The sequence below is a fragment of the Myxocyprinus asiaticus genome, chromosome 42 (genome assembly GCF_019703515.2).
Source record: "Myxocyprinus asiaticus isolate MX2 ecotype Aquarium Trade chromosome 42, UBuf_Myxa_2, whole genome shotgun sequence".
Classification (NCBI taxonomy): Eukaryota; Metazoa; Chordata; class Actinopteri; order Cypriniformes; family Catostomidae; genus Myxocyprinus; species Myxocyprinus asiaticus.
The window spans coordinates 31,571,373-31,595,345 of record NC_059385.1 but is presented as its reverse complement, the minus strand read 5'-3'; positions in this window follow the sequence as shown (position 1 = coordinate 31,595,345).

Genomic DNA, 23,973 nt, shown 5'->3' with positions numbered 1-23,973 from the left:
CTTGGGAGCCCGAGACACCTCTGGTCTTTGATAAAAGGCCAATGAAAATTGGCGAGTGGTATTTGCATGCCACTCCCCCAGACATACGGGTATAAAAGGAGCTGGCGTGCAACCACTCATTCAGATTTTCTCTTCAGAGCCAAATGGTTGATGTTTACTGAGCTGACTGTTCATTCACCTCTGCTGGATCTGACGGCGCATTTCAGCCGTCACTATGCACTGCAGAGAACGCCCCTGGGCACTTCGGCAGAAAAAAGAGAGTATATTTTTCTAAAAGAGTATATTTCTCTAAATGAGCAGCACACACAGAATGTCTTTTTAAAGACGCATCTTTTTAAAGATGCCTTTCCGTTTGTGTGTTATTCCTGGTTGCGGTCGTTACCTCTCAACTTCATATGGTCGCGATCGCTGTCTTTCGTGTCTGGGCACGCCCACACGGAGACAGCATTCATGGATGGATCATGTACTCACTGCGAGAACATGACCATGGCAACATTGCGGTCGCGGCTTGCTTTCGTCGCCTCGGTCCATCTACCTACGGATATGAGGCCAGCACAGCTAGCACTGGGGGCGATTTGGGGACCCCAATGGGACCACCTCCGCCGGGTGTTTCCCCATGGACCTTCCATTCCCCAGCATGCTCGTCTGCCCCAATTGGGCTTCCAGACGAGTCCGCCGGCTCGTCTCACGGCGAGTTCGACCTCTTGTTCGGAGCCCGCGAAGCTGATGAGATCTCGAGTGCAGCATCGGAGAGCGGGCTCGTCCAGTCAGACACAGAAGCCTCAGCTGAGCTCCCCCCCTCGGGGACGGTCGCCCAGTCAAAGGCTGATGCGGAAATGACAGACATGCTTTCCCAGGCAGCCGCGAGCATCAGGCTAGAGTAGAACATTCCGCTCTCCCCTGAACCCTCGTGGCTCGATGATTGGTTCCTGGGCTCGCGGCGCCACTCAAAGCAGCCACGCCCCGCTCCAGTAACTTTCTTCCTGGAAGTGCACAAGGAGCTGACAAAATCGTGGGAGGCACCTTTTGCCCTCACTACCCTCAATGGCGGGGCGGCCAGGGGCTATTCGGTGATTCCCCAGGTGGATAAGGCGCTCGCGGTGCATCTATGCCCGCAGAGCGCCACCACCTGGTGCGGACATCCAAAGATCCCGTCCAAGGCCTGTAGGTTCACGTCATCCCTGATGGCCAAAGCCTACAGTGCTGCTGGACAAGCCGCCTCTGCCCTGCATGCCATGGCTCTCCTGCAGGTCCATCAAGCCAAGGCGCTAAAAGAACTGCACGAGGGTAGTTCCGCCCCAGATTTGATGCAGGAACTGCGCTCGCCGATCGACCTCGCTCTCCGGGTGACGAAGGTCATGGCGCGGTCTCTCGGGCAGGCGATGTTCACCTTAGTGGTCCAGGAGCGCCACCTTTGGCTCAACCTGGTCAATATGGGTAAGGCCGACAAGGCACAGTTCCTTGCTGCCCCAACCTCCCATGTTGGCCTATTCGGCGACACCGTCGAGGACTTTTCCCAGCAGTTCTCGAGCAGACGGAGGCTATCCGGCATATCCTGCCCCGGCGCGGCTCAAGATCCCGCACCCCGCCTGCTCGTCGCCAAGGGCATCCCCCTCTGGTGATTGCACCAGCTCTACCGCAGCCCGCCCCTTCGGCCTGGCCCCGGCGTGGAGCCCACCGCAGGAAGCAGACGCCACCCGTCTCATGGCCGGCCGCCAAGAACCCACAAAAAGCTTCGAAGTGCCCCTGAGACGGGTGACTCAGGGATGATGAAACCCACCTTGGAGCTGGTAAGCAGACCACTCCATCTCCTGGTGGAGGGCCAGAAGGAGAAACTTTTGTTGCTTTCTCATTTAATTTCGCCGCATGGAGGAAGGACCTTCTTTCTCAGGGACGGGGCACCATCTGGCAACCACGACCAGATCTCTGGAATCTCCATGTCTGGCCCTTGGACGGGACATGGAAGACCTAAGCAGTCTACCACCCGTGGTGGTAGACACGTTCACTCAGGCTAGGGCCCCCTCTACGAGGCGCCTGTATGCTTTTAAGTGGCGTCTGTTCGCTAAGTGGTGTTCTTCCCGATGGGAAGACCCCCAGAGATGCGCAGTCAGATCAGTGCTTTCCTTCTTGCAGGGGAGGTTGGAAGGGCAGCTGTCCCCTTCCACCTTGAAGGTGTACGTAGCCGCTATAGCAGCACACCACGACACAGTGGACGGTAAGTCCTTAGGGAAGCACGACCTGATCATCAGGTTCCTGAGAGGTGCCAGGAGGCTGAACCCCTCCAGACCGCGCCTTGTTCCCTCATGGGACTTCTCTGTAGTTCTTCAGGGTCTACAGAGAGCCCCCTTTGAGCCTTTGCAGTCAGCTGAGTTAAAGGCACTCTCCTTGAAGACTGCCCTCCTGACTGCGCTCACTTCCATTAAGAGGGTAGGAGACCTGCAAGCGTTCTCTGTCAGCGAAACGTATTTCGGTCCGGGCTACACTCACGTGATCCTCACACCCCTATGTGCCCAAGGTTCCCTCAACCCCTTTTAGGGACCAGGTGGTGAACCTGCGAGTGCTGCCCCAGGAGGAGGCAGACCCAGCCCTGACGTTGCTGTGTCCGGTGCATGCTTTACGCATCTATTTGGATCGCACGCAGAGCTTTAGAATCTCTGAGCAGCTCTTCGTCTGCTTTGGTGGACAGCGGAAAGGAAGCACTGTCTCCAAGCAGAGGATCGCCCACTGGCTCATTGACACCATAACTATAGCATATCACGCCCAGGACGTGTCACCTCCGGTAAGGTTACGAGCCATTCTACCAGGGGTTTAGCGGCCTCCTGGGCCCTGGCCAGGGGCCCCTCTCTAACAGACATTTGCAGAGCAGCGGGCTGGGCAACACCCAACACCTTTGCGAGGTTCTACAACCTCCGGTTGGAACCGGTTTTGTCCCGTGTAGTGGCATGCAATACAAGCAGGTAAGTACAGGACGCTGGGTGTATCGTTTGCACATAGCACCTTTCACCTCCCCTGAGCTGAAGACATGTGCCATTAACTCCCAGTAGTTCACAAACTGTGTTCCCTGGTTGACTTCCTGTGGCAGTCGAGTTTTCGGAGAGACTCACTGCCGGCCCAGTACACGTGCTAACTAAAGCCCTGTACTGGGGTAGGTGCTCCGCATGTGGTGGTTCCCCGTAGGTAACACCATGCGATGTATGTCTTCCGCTAATTCATTTCCCTGTTGGCAAACTGCATCTTCCTTGGGCAGAGGCCCCTCTGCCCCAGTATCCATGTTTGTATTAACTCCTCCCCCGTTGGGTAGGACCTACCAAGAGACTTCTCCACATGACATACTTCCGACATAGCTCGGCAAGACCAAGTGACGTATTTCCACTTAAATACCCCCCTCTCTCTGGGTGAGGTGTGGTCTCCGTGGTGTCCTCCCCTTGGGAGAGACACACCCCGACTAGACCTGGTCGGCCCAGTCGGATAATCCCCCTTTTTTTTAGGGAGTGGAAGAAAAGAAGGGGAAAAGAGGCCACAACTGGGCTAGCCTGTCTCTATCTTTTGGGTAGTTGACTTGTCCCAAAGGGCCGTTCGACACTCATAACAGTGTTGGGGGAGGTTACGTGTCGGCCTGGTGCGCTGGCTACGAGGCACATGTGGTGGTCTGCCTGTCACACACCGCCAGTTCATGTAACACAGTTCAGCCAGTTGCGGCGTTTTGTGTAGGGACCCCTAGTGTCACTATATCAACACAACGTCGAGTGAGTGACAGATAGGAAACGTCCTTTTTACTTGCGTAACCTCCGTTCCCTGATGGAGGGAATGAGACATTGTGTCCTTCCTGCCACAATGCTGAACTACCCGCTGAAATGGCCGGACCTTGTCTCGGCTCCTCAGCATAAAACCTGAATGAGTGGTTGCACGCCAGCTCCTTTTATACCCGTATGTCCGGGGGAGTGGCATGCAAATACCACTCGCCAATTTTCATTTGCCTTTTATCAAAGACCAGAGGTGTCTCGGGCTCCCAAGTGTGACCCCTAGTGTCACTACATCGACACAACGTCTCATTCCCTCCATCAGGGAATGGAGGTTATGCAAGTAACCAGGACTTTTCCCATGTTCTTGTGTGTTGTCCGCATTGGTTCATTGTTTCATTAGCTTGTTAGCAGTCTCATTATCTTGTTTAGAGTTCTGTGTGTTCACTGGTTATCATTGTCATGTGTTCTCCAAAGTCCAAGTATTTAGCCCTCATGTTTGCCATTGTCGAGTATTGTGAATGTATCGTTGTTGGTATGCAGCGTTCCATGTCAAGTTTGTAGTCAAGCCAAGTCATGTCAAGTCAAGTTGTTCATGTTTATGTTTGTTCTCACATTTGGATAAATGTTTGGGATATTCATCATGTAAATATACTGCACTTGGGTTCTTCGCACTTCATCGTCATCGTCTCTTCATCTACCTGTTGCCAGCCACGTTACACCAACAAACAAATCCAGATGAGGATAACAACAAGGAGGTAATATCCACCGAATATAACATCAGGTAAGTTTGTCAATACTAGGAAGGTCTGTAGTCTCTGAGAAAACATCGACGAGAACAGACAAAGGGTGTGTGTGAAAGCTGGATATAAATGTCGTCCTTGATTATCCACTAATGATGTGCAGGTGCATGTGATCAAACCTCAGGGGAGAATGAGCACTGTGTCGGCAGTGAGGGAGAAAGAGAAGGAGAGCCTAGTGGATCCATAATTGATTAATAAAAACTATTGTCATTATTATGTCATTATTCTTTTAAGAAATCATCACTTTAAAAGTTTTTCACAAGTTTGTTTTTAAATACCCTTTTTTGCATTCAGAGCAGTATTTCTCTGGCACGGAAAAAAAAAAAAAAAAATATATATATATATATATATATATATATATATATATATATATTTTTCCGTGCCAGAGAAATACTGCTCTGAATGCAAAAAAGGGTATTTAAAAACAAATAGCTTTTATATTGTGAAATAGCTTAGATAAGAAATAGCTTTGATATATCTCCCTAATAGCTGAATGTAATTTATTAGTTGCTAATTTTGCATTGCAACATTTTTTTTTTAAGAGTAGCTTGACTGTATTTTAAATTCTTTAAATTATGAGTAGTCTGTAGCTTGATGAGCAGTTTCAAAAGTAGCTCCCCAAACACTGCCTCAGATTTATGTTGAGGCTGAAATATAGATAAACGTTTTAAGGCAAATATTTGTATTTTTTTATTTATTTATTTATTATCATGCAGGTTCATGCAGTGATGAATGTTGTGGTTTATGACCCATGCAAAACTGTTGCCTGCAGAAACAGTGCGTATATCTGCAGTGCCAGTCACAATCTTCCCCCGGTAAGAATGATTCACCAGGATCAAGGCAGAGTACTCAATAGGCACAATACAATCCCTCTCTTTGGGCTAGCCAGAAAATCAAATGATAAGTACTGAGTTCCAGAAAGCTGCTCACCCTAAATTCAGTTTTTATGACATTATTTCCTGTTGAGCTCTTGTTGATGTTCAAACTTGACAAAAGAAAGTCTAAAATTCTATATTTGTGTAGCACAGCTCTGTTTTCTCATGAACAGGGTAGTGCTGCTTTCAGAATTGAATTAAGAATGCATTTTAAATACCAGTTTAATTCCTGAATTAGAATTAAAATGATGATGCAGAATTGCAATTTAAATTTGAATGTAATAATAATAATAATAATAATAATAATAATAATAATAATAATAATAATAATAATAAACAGGTAAGACTTTACATTAATTTTCTCTTTCTTAATATTTATTAAGTGGTTTTATAAAGGGGTCCGTTCAATAATGAGTAGTAAGTCAGTTATAAATGCATAACAGGTCATTGATATGCAGTTATAACAACATGCTTAAAAAGGGTCCCTTTCATGCAATACACTTGCCAAATAGTGAGCTATTTTACTTTGCATGTTTTAATTGCTTATTAACACATATTCAACATAAGTAAACTATGAAAATGTACCTTAATGTAAAGTGGACACATAAGTGGAGTTGCTTACATTAGAAACCTATGTACATAGTAAAGTTTGTACATATATAAAGTACAATTTGTTTAATTGGTCATCAGACTTTATTATATGATATATCCTGTGAATGAGTATGAAGAGCTGAAACGTGTTTTTTTTTTATTTCATTTATTTATTTATTTTTTTCTTAGGTAACTAGGTAAAGGTAAATTGTGACACTGGGGAAACAAAAATACACTGGGGGTAGCACCATTCTTTTGACATCAAGATGAAATTGGGAGTGACAACTCAAGTGAGTCAAGGCATTACAGTAATTAATATACACAAAGTGGACTGTGGCAAAATAACATAACCTTTCCTTTTAATCTCACTAAATAATCTGTTTTTGCTACATTGCGACATAAATCATGAATTAAGGCATTTGACTGTACAAGTGTGTTTACTAAGCATTTATAACATGCACATTTTGTAGTAAGTTAAATGCTCACTATTTGTTAAGTATTGCATGGAAGTTGCCCTTTTTAGGACCCAAGCACTGAAAGTGCGGAGACCCTATTGTTCTTCTAAGGGTTATTATTATTATTATTATGACTATTATTATTATTATTAGGGACCAAGCACTGAAAGTGCAGAGGCATTACTGTTCTTCTAAGGATGGTTCTTCTTCTACTTCTTCTTTTCAAGATTTTCAGTACTTTTGGGGTACTTAACATGCATGAAAACTCTTGAAAGTTTGCACACACGTCAGAGTCGTCGGACATTAGGGCTTGGCAAAAGTTCATACACAGGAAGTCGGCCATTTTGGATTGTTTGAAAAATGCATGCTCTGGAATTTGAAATACTCCTCTTAGGGGATTCATGTTACAGGTAGCAAATGTGGGTGACATCATGCCAAGACAGTGAGATGCTAAATTGCGAACATATTTTTGATATATCAAACAGTGTTGCCATGGCTATGTGATAAAATAATGTCAAAAAATGGTATACAGGAAGTTTATCTTCTGTAGAATATCTTCTGTGTGCATTGTGTGATTTACATCAAAATTGAGCCGTATGTTTGGCCTTGTCGGCTGATCACAGTGATGTGGCTGTTGTGGGTCACGGTCATAGTGCCACCAACTGGCAGAAGGAAGTGTGGCACTTTTAACAGACTTTGAAATATCCCTCTTATTTTTACCTGAATTGCTTCAAATGTTTTAGAATAATGTCAAGATCGTGCAGATTTAAAATTCTGAAGGGATTCTTGCTATCTTAAATAGTGTTGCCATGGCAACTCATTAAATGTCATTATTCTTTTTTTATGTATATTCACGTTTTTGAGGAACTTGGCATGCTTGAATTTTCATTATATTTTGTACACACATCAGAGTTGTCAGCCATTAGGCCTGGGAAAAATGTAACACATGGGCGTGGCTGGGGAGCTCTGCAGCACCACCTTTTGACAAAAGTGGTGGGGTCAGTTTCTTCAATGGTCACCAAACTTGCTAAATATATTGTTCTCATCAAGCTGGACTACTTTTAAAATTACAGTCTTTAGCTCCGCCTAACAGGAAGTCGGCCATTTTGGATTTAATATGCATTTTTTGAAAATTACAGGCCCTGAACTTTTGAATACTCCTAGGGGATTCATGTGACTGCAAACAAATTTAGACAACCTTATGCCAAAACATTGAAGATGCTAAATTGCATACAGATTTTTGATATATATCGAATGGTGTTGCCATGGCGAGGCAACAAATTAAGGGCAAAAATGTGAAAAAAGAAGTTAATTATATCTTCTGTGTGCATTGTATGATTTTGATGAAAATTCAGCTGTATGTTTGGTAATGGGGGCTGATCACATTTATGCAGCTATTATGGGTCACAGTCATAACGCAACCAACTGGAAGCAGGAAGTAAGGCAATTTCAACAGACTTTGAAATAGCCCTCTTATGTTTATATGAATTACTTCAAAATTATTTAGATTAATGTCAAGACACTGCTGATATAAAATTGTAAAAGGATATTTTATATCTTAAATACTGTTGCCATGGCAGTTTATTGTGTAAATGAAAGCAGCTTTTAAAGTGAAATATAAAAGCTACAGAAGTTTAAGTTTATTGTAATGAAAATGTACTGCACAAACTTTTAATTTTTTTATATAAATAAAATATAGTAAAAATATCGACTGAAATGTAAAAATACTAGAAAATCAGAGTCAGTTCTGTTCCAGAATCCGTGCTCTGATACAGTACCAGAAATGTCCAACTGAGGACAGCCAGGCTCCATTGGTCAGAGGACAGCTAAGCTCCAAGAGGTTCTCACTGTAGCCTGTAGAGCGATGACACACTAGATTAGATCCAATATGAACTGGATGTAGTAACACGCATGCACCGGAGTGGATTTTGGTGACGTAATGATTGTTTGTGCTAACTCATGATGAACTTATTGTATGTGTTTTTAGCGCTCATGTTGTCTTTGTTTGATAAAATTTTCATTGTTTATGTCTGGATTAATGAAATATATATATATATATATATGTTATGGATGTTAGAATACCCACACGCAAAATAGATCGTTAATATTTCATGATATATGCATGCTCAATGTTTGTGTTTGTTGCAGAGCTTCAATTATTTTTTTATCATGTGATCTTAGGTTTAAAAGCTAAATGTATTTTGTGATTGGTATAAATTCATAAGCAATTAGTAGATTTAATGTGTGTAAAATGCTTTGTCATTTTTATGTGCTTAGTGGTGTATAAATAGCCAGTATGAAATGATCATCTTTTAATAAGCTAAAGGATGTTACCATTTCATGCATTAAATTTTAATACATTTTAAAATAAAACCATATTTGTTGCATTATAACAAACTCAGGGCCTGGAATTTATTTCGGGGGGGGGGGGATTCACCCCCTTACATATAAAGGGCATTGCATAACGTGCATTGTTACTAAATTTTATTTATTTATTTTTTTTTTTGCTCATTCACATATTTCCAGATATTTTGGCTATTAAATTAATAGCCCATAAAACAAATTCACCGACACAGTAGATGTAAATGACAGCATTTCTCCAGATTTTGAATGAGAAAAAAACTTAGCAACTCCTTCAAGCCAATTTAATAAAACAATGAACATTAGTAAGAGATATGAAGTGGTTTATGTCCTGTAAAATTATTATTGTATCATTAATAGTGTTTTATTTAACATCAAGGCTATTTAACACATCCATATATTATTTTTGTTAATATTATTATTAACTACATTGTAGTATTTGATAATTTTAGTGCGTGAGCATGACACCGAACTGATGCAAACCGTGAGAAAAGGAGTGCACGTCTGTGTGTGTTTATGGTGCGAGCATCCGCCACTGACTTGGCACCATCTGCACAACGGACAGCACGAAACAAATAATATTCAGCAAAAATTCAAATGAAGAACGTGATGGTTATAATAATTTGGAACTATATCAGATTGCAGGGGGATTTTTTAGCCCAGTGCTTCCGTTAATTTCCAACCATGGATGGAACTAGAGATGAGAGATGTAACAAGTGTTTAAGTGCCTCTCTTCATTATGCAGCTGGTACATTTCACATTACGTTTGCTATTTTTGCCTTTCTTGCAAATGTGCTGCAATATGAACAATGAGGGAGTGCCAAGATATGAAAGGCGTTCGCCGTCACATGCTTGCAATGTTAACAGCTTGACTATAAACAGGAATGATATAGTTTTATCACATCGCTCACTTACGGAGATTTCCAGCCGAGGTGTTCAAATTTGGGAACAATTATTCCCATGGTTCCTGTCTCAATATCTTCGCCGTCCAATCACCGATTTTATTTCTGAAAACTGCTAGATTCTCATGACAATATAAGCTAAAAGCACATATGATTTGGTTAAGGGATACTCGTCATCCGATTCATCCTCTATTTGCCTGAGCGGAGCCAGAGAGGATATCACGGGAGATTACCTCCAGTGTTGAACTTACTGCTTCAAATTGAAAACTGAGGCGATCTTTCAATGTAAGACAAGTTATTTAACATGTGTTGTCAGTATTGTCTATTGAAAGTCAAAACGTTTTAGTTATGAAGCATTTATTTGTAGGAGTAACGCTTGTTATTTCTGGAAAAAATGACATGACCGTCGGCGTTCATCGGCAGCTAGCCTCTATTTTTAAGCAAATTTCTGTGAAACTTGCTAAATAAACATTAGATTGCAATACTATGTACATTTTTAGCTAAATATCAATAACTTTTTTGGCCAATTTTGTTGCTTGTGGAAGATAGTCAAACCTTTTTAGTTACGAAGCATTTATTTGTAGTAGCGCTAGATAGTTGTTTTTTTTCTGGAAAAAAATGTGACCGTCATCGGCCAGCCTCTTCTTTTTATAAAAACTTTTTTTTGTTTGTTTTTTTTTTTGGGCACTTTCTGTGATACTTGCTAAATAAACATTAACTAGCAATACTATGTACATTTTTAACTAAATATCAATAACTTTTTTTTTTTTTTTGCCAATTTTGTCGCTTGTGAAAAATCTGCCTGAAGTAATGTGAGGCAAAGAGCAGACGCTGTTAAGACTTTTTTTTTTTTTTTCCTACGCTGTTCAGACCTGCCTGGAAACTGGCCTGCTAGTTAGATAAGCTATCTAGCTTGTTGATTTTTCCATGTAATATAAAAAATGATAGATATCTTTCTATAATTTAACAGATAGCCTTACCAATACATCACACAGACATGATTTTAGACTGTGTGTAGCTTCCTGTTCACAAGGAAAGCGTGAGAGGGCTGCATGCAGTTGGACATTCTGCTTAGTCTGCAAGCCTTTGGTGACTATTTAGTGTATGGATTTATGAAAAACACACTGCTGGCTACCAATTGTGTACTTTTTTTCTGTTGTAGAGATGGATAGAGACTATGGCTCCCTGCTTTTGAGGGCAAGAGCCCACAGGATGAAGATCTGCTGAACCAGGAACTACTGCAGGAAGACCCGGACCACGAGGTGATGGAGGATGAGATGGAACCTGATCCCCAGCCAAGACCATCAGCTGGGTATGTATGAATGTGTATGTCTTGTTTGTTTCTATTTCTCATATGACTGATAATCACAGTAACACTAATACTGTTACTCTTATTATTTTGGGTATGGCTAGCCATTCTCGCACAGGTCCCAAGTCAGCTAGAAAGTGCAAACTCTGTTTCTTATCCCTCGTACACTGACATCGATTCACAGGCACCAAAACCTCTCCCATTTAAGCCTAGCCGTCCATTCAGTATTGACTTAGGTAGCGTGCGTCAGGTTGTGCGGTCAACCTCCAATATGATGTTGCGAGAAATTGACTTTTTCATGCTGTTTTTACTCAGGTTGTAGTTGCTGAGATATGCAGCTTTACAAACCATCAGGGGTGGGAGCTCGTCCTTAATTGTCCGTCATATTCCATCTACCAAGGAGCTTGGATGGAGGTGACCCCCGATTAATTTTACAAATTCTTGGGTTGCTCATTTACATGGGGTTTTCAATTCTCCCTGATTCCCATCGTCATTGGGGAACCAAGTCACTTCAGGGCTCGTGGGCGAGGGGATTTATGTCGCATGACCGCTACAAGGCTCTTTTAGCAGCTCTACATGTTGTAGACCCTACCACAGAGGATAATCAGGATCGCATTAGGAAGTTGCATTATCTTATGGACCACCTCAAACAAAAATGCCAGCAGCTCTTTCAGCCTAACCAAAATCTCGCAATAGATGAACGTATGGTCAAGTCTAAAGCTCAGTCAGGATTTAAACAATACATGAAGGGCAAGCCTACTCAGTGGGGTTTTAAATTATGGGTAATTGCAACATCAGACTCGGGGTATGCTCTCGAGTTTAATGTCTACACAGGTAGTCATGATGGGCGTGTCACTGACTTGGCCACCAAAGTAGTTGAATTGTTTCTGCAGCCATTCAAAGACCAGGGCCACAATGTTTGGTTTGACAACTTTTACACATCCCCAGCTCTTATGGTTAAGTTGTAAGGAATGGGAACTAATGCCTGTGGGACATGCAGGGTGAATCGTAAACTGTTTCCTGCAGAATTTAAAGACATCAAAAGATGGGAACGCAAGACAGCTCGTGGTGTAGGATTGAGGGGAATATATTTGTAATTCAGTGGAAGGACACGCGTGCAGTTACATGCCTCTCCAATTTCCACAATGCGAATGGCTCAACCGAAATTACTAGGTTTGTAAAAAATTATGGCGACTGGACAAAAGTAGAAGTCCTCCAGCCCACTGTCATCAGCGATTATAACAAAAACATGGGTGGTGTTGATAGGTCAGACCAAATGATAAAATCTTTCGACGTCCTACAAAAAACTCAGAAGTGGTGGAAGACTCTTTTTTTTTTTTTTCCACTTCATAGACATTGCAGTCATCAATAGTTTCATATTGTTTAAGGAATGACAACACATTCATGTGGCACCAGGGGATGAGCGTAGACCGGTGAACTTAACCCAGATAGATTTCAGAGAAAACCTGGCTCGTCAGCTGGGCGGTTCAGTATTCACGCAAGTTTCCCTTTGCATACACTAAAGCCTGTAGTCCCTCCTTCGTCATCACTCCACACAGCCCATGTCCCTAAATCTGAAGAGTCCTCTAAGAGATATTGGCTATGCTATTGGAAAAGTAGGACTGAAAATAAAACTAAAGTAGCTTGTTGCGCACCGGAATGTAATGGCAAAAGACTTTGCTTGGTTTGCAATAGGAACTGTGTGTGACCAGTTTCACGAAGAGGCCTAGGTTGGGCTGTGTTTACTGGTGTTGTCCTCCCCCTCCCCTCTTTTCTCCCTCTCTTCTCTCCACAGATATTGCAGTTGTTGAGTATTTATGAATTTTACATATATATATATATATATATATATATATTCTGTTCCTGCACTCTTTATTAAAAATGTATTTACTGTAGATAGTTAGAATGTTTGATTTTGTATGTTTTGCTGAATAATACGTGTGTAATTCTAATGTTCAAATTAAATAAAGTGTGTGTTTTATTGAACACATAAAATTTATATTTCAGTGTTTGTGTCCTTCAATTTCTGATGCAATCTCAATTTATTATTACAGGTGCTCAAAAGGAGTATTTGAGGTGTGGTCATGTGAAATGTATCTTAACATTCTAAATGTTTTTTTTTTTTTCCGTTTTCCCACTAATCACTAGAATGGTCATAACTTTTAAACAATAGATTATATTTCTAATCTGTCTGCTATTCTACATTGCCCACAAAATTATGTATATTTTATACACTCTAAGTTTGCCTCTAGCTTGTAATTAAAATGGTTGAAAATGCAGTTGTCTGATGAAGTATGGTGGCTGGAGAAGATTTTTGTAAAAATTGCTGTGTGAAATCTTATTGATAAAGGATGATTAGCCTTAAATAATCATAAATATATTTATATCATTTGAAAGCCCTAGTTCTTCTCTTCAATATGGTATATACAGTTCAGGTGTGTGATGTTATATGAATATGAATATAATATGAAATTTGATATGAATATCATATTCTGGCACAGAATGGAATTTTCAGAATTTGGGGCTCGGGCATTAAAGGGTAAACAGGTTTAGAAAGTTTCATACATCTGTTTAATGTTTAATGGGTGTGTTTATGTATTTCATGTCTTTTATTTTGAAAAATTTAGTTCCTGTTTCATGTCATGTGTTCCTGGTCATGTGATGTCCTGTTCAAACTCCATGTTCATGTGTCTTGTTTTCATTGGTTCGTTGTTTGATTATCTTGTTTGGAGTTCTTAGTGTTTATTGGTTATCTTTGTCATGTGTTCTCCCATGACCAAGTATTTAGCCCTCATGTTTTCCATTGTCGGGTGTCAGGTATTGTGTGTTTGGTAACGTGTCATGCTAAGTTTATGTTAAGTCAAGGTTATAATCAAGTTCATGTTTATGTTTCACATTTATAGTTAGGGTTTTTTGGATTTCACGTTTGTTAATAAAATTGCACTTGGTTTCTTCACTCCATCGTCTCTTTGTTTACCTCATCGCTCAGCATCATTACAATCTGTAACATCTTAAGTTCAGTATTAATGCGACAAAACAGTTTTTCACTTCACACGCTCATACTTCTGACACTGTTGACAGCTGCACCAGAGCGAGAGAGGGAGAGACGGAGCAGATTTATTTGCGCAGCTTCTGGAATTACAATTTGATACAAAAACAAGTTAATTGATTTGATTTGTTCATCTGTATCTATTGGTGTACTAACATAGAGACTAATTTGCAGCTGCACTATAAAGTGAATAAAAGTGTGTGGAAATTTCCTGCATTATGAATGTGGAAATTGTGGGAATTATTAAAATTGTGCACAATAGCTGCAATCCCGCACCAGATTTCAGGCTCTGCAAACAATTTTATATTAAAATATTAAAGTTGCCCTGGTTCCCCTCCTTTATAATTTCATTATAAAAAAATAAAAATAAAAACTTACTTTGCAGTCTGCTAAATTAATACAATGAACTGCGTCAATAGCATTTTTTTCCCTACTCTTGTCATATACTTCAAGGCGGGCCAAATCAAAGTCATCTTTGGCCTGCAGGCCCTCGTTTGGGCTTCTCTGTGAGGAATCGAGAATGGGTGGCAAGCGCTCCTCATTGCTGTGAGTTCCGAAGTTTGCGCTCTTTTCCAGTCGAATCCCATAGAAAAAATGCAAACAAATGTGTCCCCCACTCAATATATACATCCACTGAGGTGCGGATGCAACCTTTGTTAATTAAAATATAAAGTTTCATATGGGCAGATTAGAACCCTAAACCTCTTATGCAATGGGCAAATTAATAACCACTAGAACCGCACAGTCAGACTCCTTTTACCAGCGCTGACTGATGTACTTTTCCACTGACTTACAATATCTCATGACCGACAATAGCACACGTAGAGATGAAGTTATCAAATTTATTACGTTTAATATTTATTTTAGAACTTGAATTGATCAAGAATTACTTTTTATCAAAGCAGACCATTTAAAATTATCTTTTACTAGCGCTCATCTATGTGACTTCAAACGCCTTGTATCATGAGCATGCCATTGTTACTTTGCTAGACATCTTAAACTGATCTTTAACTTTATATGTCATTCTTTTGATAAACAGTTAAATGATGAACACAGTTACACATACTTAGACTATACATAACAGACTGCACATGTGAGAGAAGTTGACGAAAGAGGGATCCCTTCTAGACACGACCGAATTTGCGATCTTGCAAATTTAACCAATCTCAGCATTATTTGCGGTAGCTTGCCATTTGTTATAATTCCCGCAAATTTTCCGCAAAAAAAAAAAAAAAAAGGAAATCTGAGGGAACCCCATTGCTTTCTTTCATGTTTGACAGTGGCAAAACAAATGCTTGAAAAGCCTGAAGCAGTCGCAACATATCTAAATGCACAGCTGCTGTTTGTATCATCTCAATAGTAACAGTGTAGCGTATCCTCCACATTATGCATTCACTATCAAAATCCTTCTAAATTTTCGCAGGACCGCAGACAGCACACATACATCACAGCTAGACAATTGATGAAAATTCAGCTGTATGTTTGGTAATGGAGGCTGATCACATTTATGAGGCTTTTATGGGTCACGGTCATAGCACCACCAACTGGCAGCAGGAAGTATGGCACTTTTAACAGAATTTGAAATAGCCCTCTTATGTTTACATGAATTGCTTCAAAATTCTTTAGAATACTTTCAAGACACTGCTGATGCAAATTTGTGAAGGGATAGTTGATATATTAAATACTATTGCCATGGCAATGCATTCATTTTATTTTTCCTTTCTTCCTATATTTGGGTGTTTTTGAGAAACTTGGCATGCTTAAAATTTCATAAAATTTTGCACACACATCAGAGTCATTGGCCATTAGGTCTGGGCAAAAGGTCACGCATGGATGTGTAGGGGGGCTCTGTAGTGCCCCCTTTAAAATGGGTGTGTAAGACGGCCTCTGTATCACCCTCATTTCCACCTACTGTCACCAAAATTGGTACATATACAGGTGCTGGTCATATAATTAGAATATCATCAAAAAGTTGATTTATTTCACTAATTCCATTCAAAAAGTGAAACTTGTATATTATATTCATTCATTACACACAGACTGATATATTTCAAATGTTTATTTCTTTTAATTTTGATGATTACAACTGACGACTAAGGAAAATCCCAAATTCAGTATCTCAGAAAATTAGAATATTACTTAAGACCAATACAAAGAAAGGATTTTTAGAAATCTTGGCCAACTGAAAAGTATGAACATGAAAAGTATGAGCATGCACAGCACTCAATACTTAGTTGGGGCTCCTTTTGCCTGAGTTACTGCAGCAATGCGGCGTGGCATGGAGTCGATCAGTCTGTGGCACTGCTCAGGTGTTATGAGAGCCCAGGTTGCTCTGATAGTGGCCTTCAGCTCTTCTGCATTGTTGGGTCTGGCATATCGCATCTTCCTCTTCACAATACCCCATAGATTTTCTATGGGGTTAAGGTCAGGCGAGTTTGCTGGCCAATTAAGAACAGGGATACCATGGTCCTTAAACCAGATACTGGTTGCTTTGGCACTGTGTGCAGGTGCCAAGTCCTGTTGGAAAATGAAATCTGCATCTCCATAAAGTTGGTCAGCAGCAGGAAGCATGAAGTGCTCTAAAACTTCCTGGTATACGGCTGCGTTGACCTTGGACCTCAGAAAACACAGTGGACCAACACCAGCAGATGACATGGCACCCCAAACCATCACTGACTGTGGAAACTTTACACTGGACCTCAAGCAACGTGGATTGTGTGCCTCTCCTCTCTTCCTCCAGACTCTGGGACCCTAATTTCCAAAGGAAATGCAAAATTTACTTTCATCAGAGAACATAACTTTGGACCACTCAGCAGCAGTCCAGTCCTTTTTGTCTTTAGCCCAGGCGAGACGCTTCAGACGCTGTCTGTTGTTCAAGAGTGGCTTGACACAAGGAATGCGACAGCTGAAACCCATGTCTTGCATACGTCTGTGCGTAGTGGTTCTCCCCCACATTTTTGAATGGGTTTTGTTTCACAATCCTCTCCAGGGTGCGGTTATCCCTATTGCTTGTACACTTTTTTTCTACCACATCTTTTCCTTCCCTTCGCCTCTCTATTAATGTGCTTGGACACAGAGCTCTGTGAACAGCCAGCCTCTTTTGCAATGACCTTTTGTGTCTTTCCCTCCTTGTGCAATGTGTCAATGGTCGTCTTTTGGACAACTGTCAAGTCAGCAGTCTTCCCCATGATTGTGTAGCGTACAGAACTAGACTGAGAGACCATTTAAAGGCCTTTGCAGGTGTTTTGAGTTAATTAGCTGATTAGAGTGTGGCACCAGGTGTCTTCAATATTGAACCTTTTCACAATATTCTAATTTTCTGAGATACTGAATTTGGGATTTTCCTTAGTTGTCAGTTATAATCATCAAAATTAAAAGAAATAAACATTTGAAATATATCAGTCTGTGTGTAATGAATGAATATAATATACAAGTTTCACTTTTTGAATGGAATTAGTGAAATAAATCAACTTTTTGATGATATTCTAATTATATGACCAGCACCTGTATATCAAGTCGGACAAATTTCATGATTATAGTCATTAGGTCTTCCAAACTAGAAGTCGGCCATTTAGAATGTTTTGAATATTGCAGTCTCTGAACTTTTAAATACTCCTTCTAGGGGATTCATGAGACTGTCACCACATTTAGACAACATTATGCCAAGACACTGAAGATGCTAAATTGTGAACAGATTTTTTACAAATCGAATGGTGTTGCCATGGCGAGGCATTCAATTTCAAAAGTTTTTAAGATAATGTCAAATGCCAAATGCATATGTCCTCCTTGCATTGTTTTCCGAAAGCCCAATGGTGCTTGGGCCAGTCATCACTGCTTGGAGCTCTTTTTTATTTATATTGTTATAACTGCATATCAGTGTTTTATTATGCATTTGTAAATTACTTATTAGTCATTAACAAACCCCTTTATAAACCCTTTAAAAAACAAAAAAAACACTAAAGAGTTACTGAAATTCATAACTGCAGTAAGTGTAGTTTTAAATGTAATAATATAATAATAATAATATTAAAATGTCCAATCTGTTGTATTGTACATACTGTATCAGTGTAAATAAGAATATTTTGTCAAAATATTTCTATGCAAAACCTGTGTTGGACAAATGATATTCCTCTGTTGTGTGACTGTTCAATTTCTACGAATTCCATTTTAGTAAATTCCACTTCCTGTCCTTCCAGTTCAACATCCTATGAGGTGTGGCAAGTCAATTCAAGTTCATGAATTGAAACAGAGCCAATTCTTATATTCAGAAATTTCCCCAACCCCCCAAAAATGCCAAAATTAATTTTTATGGATCTCACACTCAAAATTAACTCAAAAGTTTAACCACACAAATGTCACACAAAGCTAAAAGTGACAATAAGGAAATGCAATTGTAACAAAACGTTATTTTTATTTTTATTTCCTAATACTAAGTGGAAAAATTGCACCATCACAACTGTAATTGTTAAAAAGCTTACAAACCAAATTAAAGATTCAGAAATTTGAGGAAATGGAAGTAGATCTCTCATATCTGACTGTGAAATGCAAAGTGGATACTTTCCTCACAATTTGAATATCTGTTTGCTAGTTTGTCCTCTAATATTTTGCCTTCTGAATGGCATTATGATCATAAAACAGCGGTACAATGACTTGAACGAGAGGCCTGCACCAGAGGTGCTAAAGCCCTATTGTTTTTGGAATGTTTTTCACAATTATTATTATTATTAGGGCCCAAGCACTGAAAGTGTGGAGCCCTATTGTTGTTCTAAGGATTATTATTATTATTATTATTATTATTATTCTGCTTTTCAAGGTTTTCGGTACTTTTGGGGTACATAAAATGCGTGAAATCTCTTTAAAGTTTGTACACCCATCAGAGTCGTTGGCCATTAGGGCTTGGCAAAGTTGCGGGGGGGAGGCTCTGTAGCACCACCTAGAAGATGGGCATGTCCGGGGGGCTCTGTAGCACATCCCTTTTGAGCTATAATCACCAAACTTTGTACACATATAGCTCTCATCAAACTGGACAACTTTTGCGCTGACAATCATAAGCTCTGCCCAAAAGGAAGTTTGCCATTTTGGATTGTTTGAAAAATGCATGCTCTGGAATTTTAAATACTCCTCAGAGGGATTTCATGTTACAGGTACCAAATGTGAGCACAAATGATGAAGACGGGTGAGCGTGATTTACATGCGGTTTAAATACTTGTTAAATACAAAGAAAGGAATATATGTTATGATGTTTGTATCATCTCCATAGTAACAGTGTAGCGTCCCCTCCATGTTGTGTGTTCACTATCAAAATCCTTCTAAACTTTCACGGACCGCAGACAGCACACATACATCACAGCTAGTGTTTACTCTTTACCCTGTGTGCTGTGAATGAGACACAAAACCCACATTTATACAAAGAATCCCCAACATTCACTTAAAATCCCCATTTGATGTGTAATAAAATGTGATTAGAATTTGAAGTTCTATTAATACAATAGGCTATGAATCTGAAAATGGCAATATATCCTGAACACTTGTATGCTGAAAGTGTTCATAAATGTTTTTACTGATATAAAATGTCAATTATATACAGTAGATATATGCAATATACAGAATATGACAATATGACAAAAAATGACAATTTTCATATATGTAACATGTTTTTTAAACACTTGTGGAATTTTAAATGTGTACATAAATGCTCAAATATATTAACTCTAATTGTGTTTGTTCATATATGGCCAGTGGCAATTTCTCAGGGCCAGCAAAGCCTTCTCTGTTGGCATAACATGCCTAATAAATAAATATTTTTTCATCCTTTCATTATCATTGACCTTTTTGCCTATGTATTTTCAATCGCTTTCAACTCCCAATTAATCTACAAATGAATAGCAAAAAACAAAAAAATTTATCCAATCAGAATTTATTCCTCGATGCTTACAAGCCAAGTGTGACAACTGTTTCACAAATTGCATGCCCGAAGCCATGCTCCTTAGCCGAAGCAGCACATGAGTATGAGCTCCACCCCATCAGGCCTTCAGAATTCCACAGAATCCCTCAACAGTGTAAGTGAATAGGCATCTAAAGTCAGATTGTCAATTCATCAGCCAATCAGATTGATTTATTTGTTCTTGTGGGTGTGGTCTTTAGGATATGTCCCAGTCCAGGCCTTGAGTGACACAATCATGCTTTAAGTGATGTATGTAATTTGAAAGCGAAGAGCTCAAGATCTTGCTGACAAGTTGGCTGTAATCACTGCAGGTATTGCCATTGAGAAAGAGATCCTTATGGATTTACAAACCTGAGATGTTCTGCATGATCATTCGATTGATTAATTAAACAGGAAAGGAGGTCTGATTTTCACTTCAAGCAAATTGGTAAGTGCTTTTTGCATTGTTATAGCAACATCAGAAGTTTTCTAAGTGTAAATTAGGCTGCTTGAGCATTCAGAGTCAGATCAAGTTTTGAAAAGTAACCGTGTACCCTGACGAAACAAAATCTTGGTATTAGACCTCCTTGTTTCTGGCTTTCGTGTGTGGACGTGTTTTTAAAATGTCAGTTGGTATTATTAGTTGGCTGCCACATAATGTATGATGGGCATATGGCATCTTATTCATTGTGAAACTGTGTTTCTTAATGGCATGAATCGCACTGAAGGCCTAGACTTAATATGCATGGGCCATGGCGGTATATGGCCATATACCAGATTTAAATATCAGACAATGTAATAATGGCAACAGGCCTAATTACTGAATCCTTATTTGTGTTTTTAGCTTACAGATTTATTGTATGTCTATTTTAAACTTAGATAAGTTTGATCTGTTTTGCCCCCTTTAAAATATGCATTTTTGGGATGCTCTGTAGCACACCTTTTTTCATCTACAGTCTCTAAACTCGGTACATATATAGAGCTCATCAAGCCGGACAACTTCGCTTTGACAGTCTTAAGGCCCGCCCAACAGGAAGTTGGCCAGGAAGTGGGTATAACTTGGTCATGCTTGGTCTGATCAACTTCAAATTGTGAATGGTTACCAATGGGCCATTCCTGATTACACCAAAGTGGCAATTACGAGGCAGACGCTGTATTCAGTTACACAATTTTATATGTTATAGAAACACGGTTATGTTTGTGAAAATATACATTGAATTGCTTCGTGTGTACTGAAATATACTGGCATAACTTGTGCAATGGTAGTATATTTAGATGTCATTTTCTTGTACACATGATCAATCCTTGTTCCATTTTCAGTGGTAGGTTCTTTGACACACAGAACATAGCCAAGGTTTGCCATCAATGTAGATATTGTGTGTGTTTTCAATTCATCATGGTTCCAATCACCAATTAAAAAGATATTATCTGACTTATTGTTTAATGTATTGCAGAGTTTGGTCATATATTTTTGAAACAAAGATAAGCGATATTGTGGTGGCCTGTAAATAACAACTATGATTATATCAAGTTTGTTGATCTGACATATTATGCACTCTGTTAACATTGGGAATGTCCAAAATATTGTAATCATTATTAGTTCTACAGTATATGCCAACACCACCATGTTTTTGGTGTTGAATTGAGTTTAACAGAGGGTTGTCTGTAATGTAGGCAAAACAACGTGAAGCAGTGTGAAAGTGGATTCATTCAATTCAATGCAAGTGGATTCACTTGATATGTTTACAGGCAGCCATGTCTCTGTTACAGCTATACAGCTATAATTATAAGATTGGATTGAAGCCATTACATCTAGCAAATGGCAGTGTAAACCCTGAACATTCATTAGAAAATTTAAAAAGATTTTTTGGTGTTATGTGGTGAAATATTATAAAGTTCAAACTGTGGCATTGTGCTGATACATTCTTGGATGTTGTTTTTGCAATAAATTGCTTTATCAGCAAAATCTTGAATGATCAACCCACTTAAAGTCTTGACTCGACTTAAAGAAACACATGCCTGTCCAGCTGCAAAAATCTTTTTTAGTGATATGACTGCTTCATTGACAGTTAATCCTTGCACTTTGTGTACAGTGCAAGCCCATGCCAAATTTACTGGGAACTGCTTACACAACCCACCCTTGTTTTTAACTCACTCTTCCTCTAAAGTAATTGGAGTGCAATTCATGATGTTTCTAGGTGGTGGTGTATGCTTTGTAGTGGTATTTCCAACTTTATCATCATCAAACTGAACAAATACTACATTCACAATTGTGTTGTTTGTATTAAGAGCCATGTCTGTTACAGTACCACAGACACAATTTACAAGCCCATCAGCGACTTCAATATTCTTCATTAACATGACACGCACACCTTTACTTAATAAAAACTTTTCTGGTAAAGAGGATTTAAACACTTTGGAAAAGTGTCCCTTTTTAAGTTGCATTTGTCCAGTTTGTTGATTTTTCTCAAAATCCTGAGCCTCTACACAAATGTGGTCTGGGCAATATGCAATTATCTGTTTGATGTTATGCTCTTCCACTTGCGTATTTGTTGGGAAAATGTGTAAAGCGGAAGAGGTTTGCCCAGTTTTCCTACTTTTGATTAAGTCATTAAGTGATAGTGGGGAAATCTTGCTACATGTACGCAATCTATTCAGTATTTCTGCAAAAGCTGAGTCTTTTTGTAACGATTGTTAATTCTGACAGTGCAAATCTGCTATCCAACAAATCCAATGGAGCATTTTGCAAATACAATGGTTTTCCTCTCACAGGTGGCAATTGGAAAAAATCTCCCACAGCAATTAAGTAACTTTACCAAATGGAGAGTAGTCTCCTGTCTGCTTTATTTGTCTAAGCCTACCATGGACATAGGCTAGTAGGCTGTGGTTTACCATAGAAATTTAATCTATAATCAGTATATGCAAGTCACTAAATACTGCACACATTGTATTTACTTTTTCTACTCCTAAGGGTGTGTACCTTTTCTCTTTTTTTGAAAATGAAATTTCACTTAGCTGGGACCAAAATATATTCACGCTGGGGAAGGTGTTCTTTTCCCCCATGGAGAAAGGACACCGCAGAGACCACATCCTGCCCGAAGGGAGGTTAACATGTAGAGAGCACATCACACGGACTTACTCACCAGGAAGTACCACACATGCGGTCCCTGCGGTAGGTCCTACCTGGAAGGGAGGAGGTCTACATGCGCAATGACTGGTGGCAGAGCAGGGCTCTGCCCAGGAGAAGACACAGGTTTACCATCAGGGAAACCATACCGTGGAAAACACCTCATATGGGATTACTGACAGTGAACCACTACATATGGAGCACCTTTCCCAAGTACAGGGGCTGACCTCACAGGGCATACTTCATGAGTACTGGGCCTGGCATCGAATTCCTCTGCCGAATTCACCTGCACAGGGTGCTGGGGGAGGAAAGACATCCAGGGTTTGCCGGTCCCGGGAACTCACATGGATGAAAAAGCGCACGTTATCCCCTCAGGGAGGGGAAAGGTGCTGAGTGCAAGCAGTACACCCAGCCAGCTGCCTGCATATATACTTGTTCATACCTGCTAACACACAGGATGAAACTGGCTCAACCTGGAGATTGTAAAATCTCGCAAAGGTATTGGGTGTCACCCAGCCTGCTGCTCTACAGATGCCTGTTAGAGAGGCGCCATTTTCCAGGGCCCAGGAGGATGCCACACTCCTAGTGGAGTGTGCTCGTACTCCCAGGGGGCACAGCGCACCCTGGGCCTGGTATGCCAAAGTGATGGCATCCACAATCCAGTGGGCAATCCTCTGTTCGGAGACAGTCTTCCCCTTCTGCTGCCCCTCCAACCTCTCCTGCAGGAAGGAAAGCACCGACCTGACTGCGCATCTCTGTGGGTCTTCACCTTGGGAAGAACACCAACTCATGAACAGACGCCACTTCAAGGCATACAGCTGCCTCGTGGAGGGAGCTC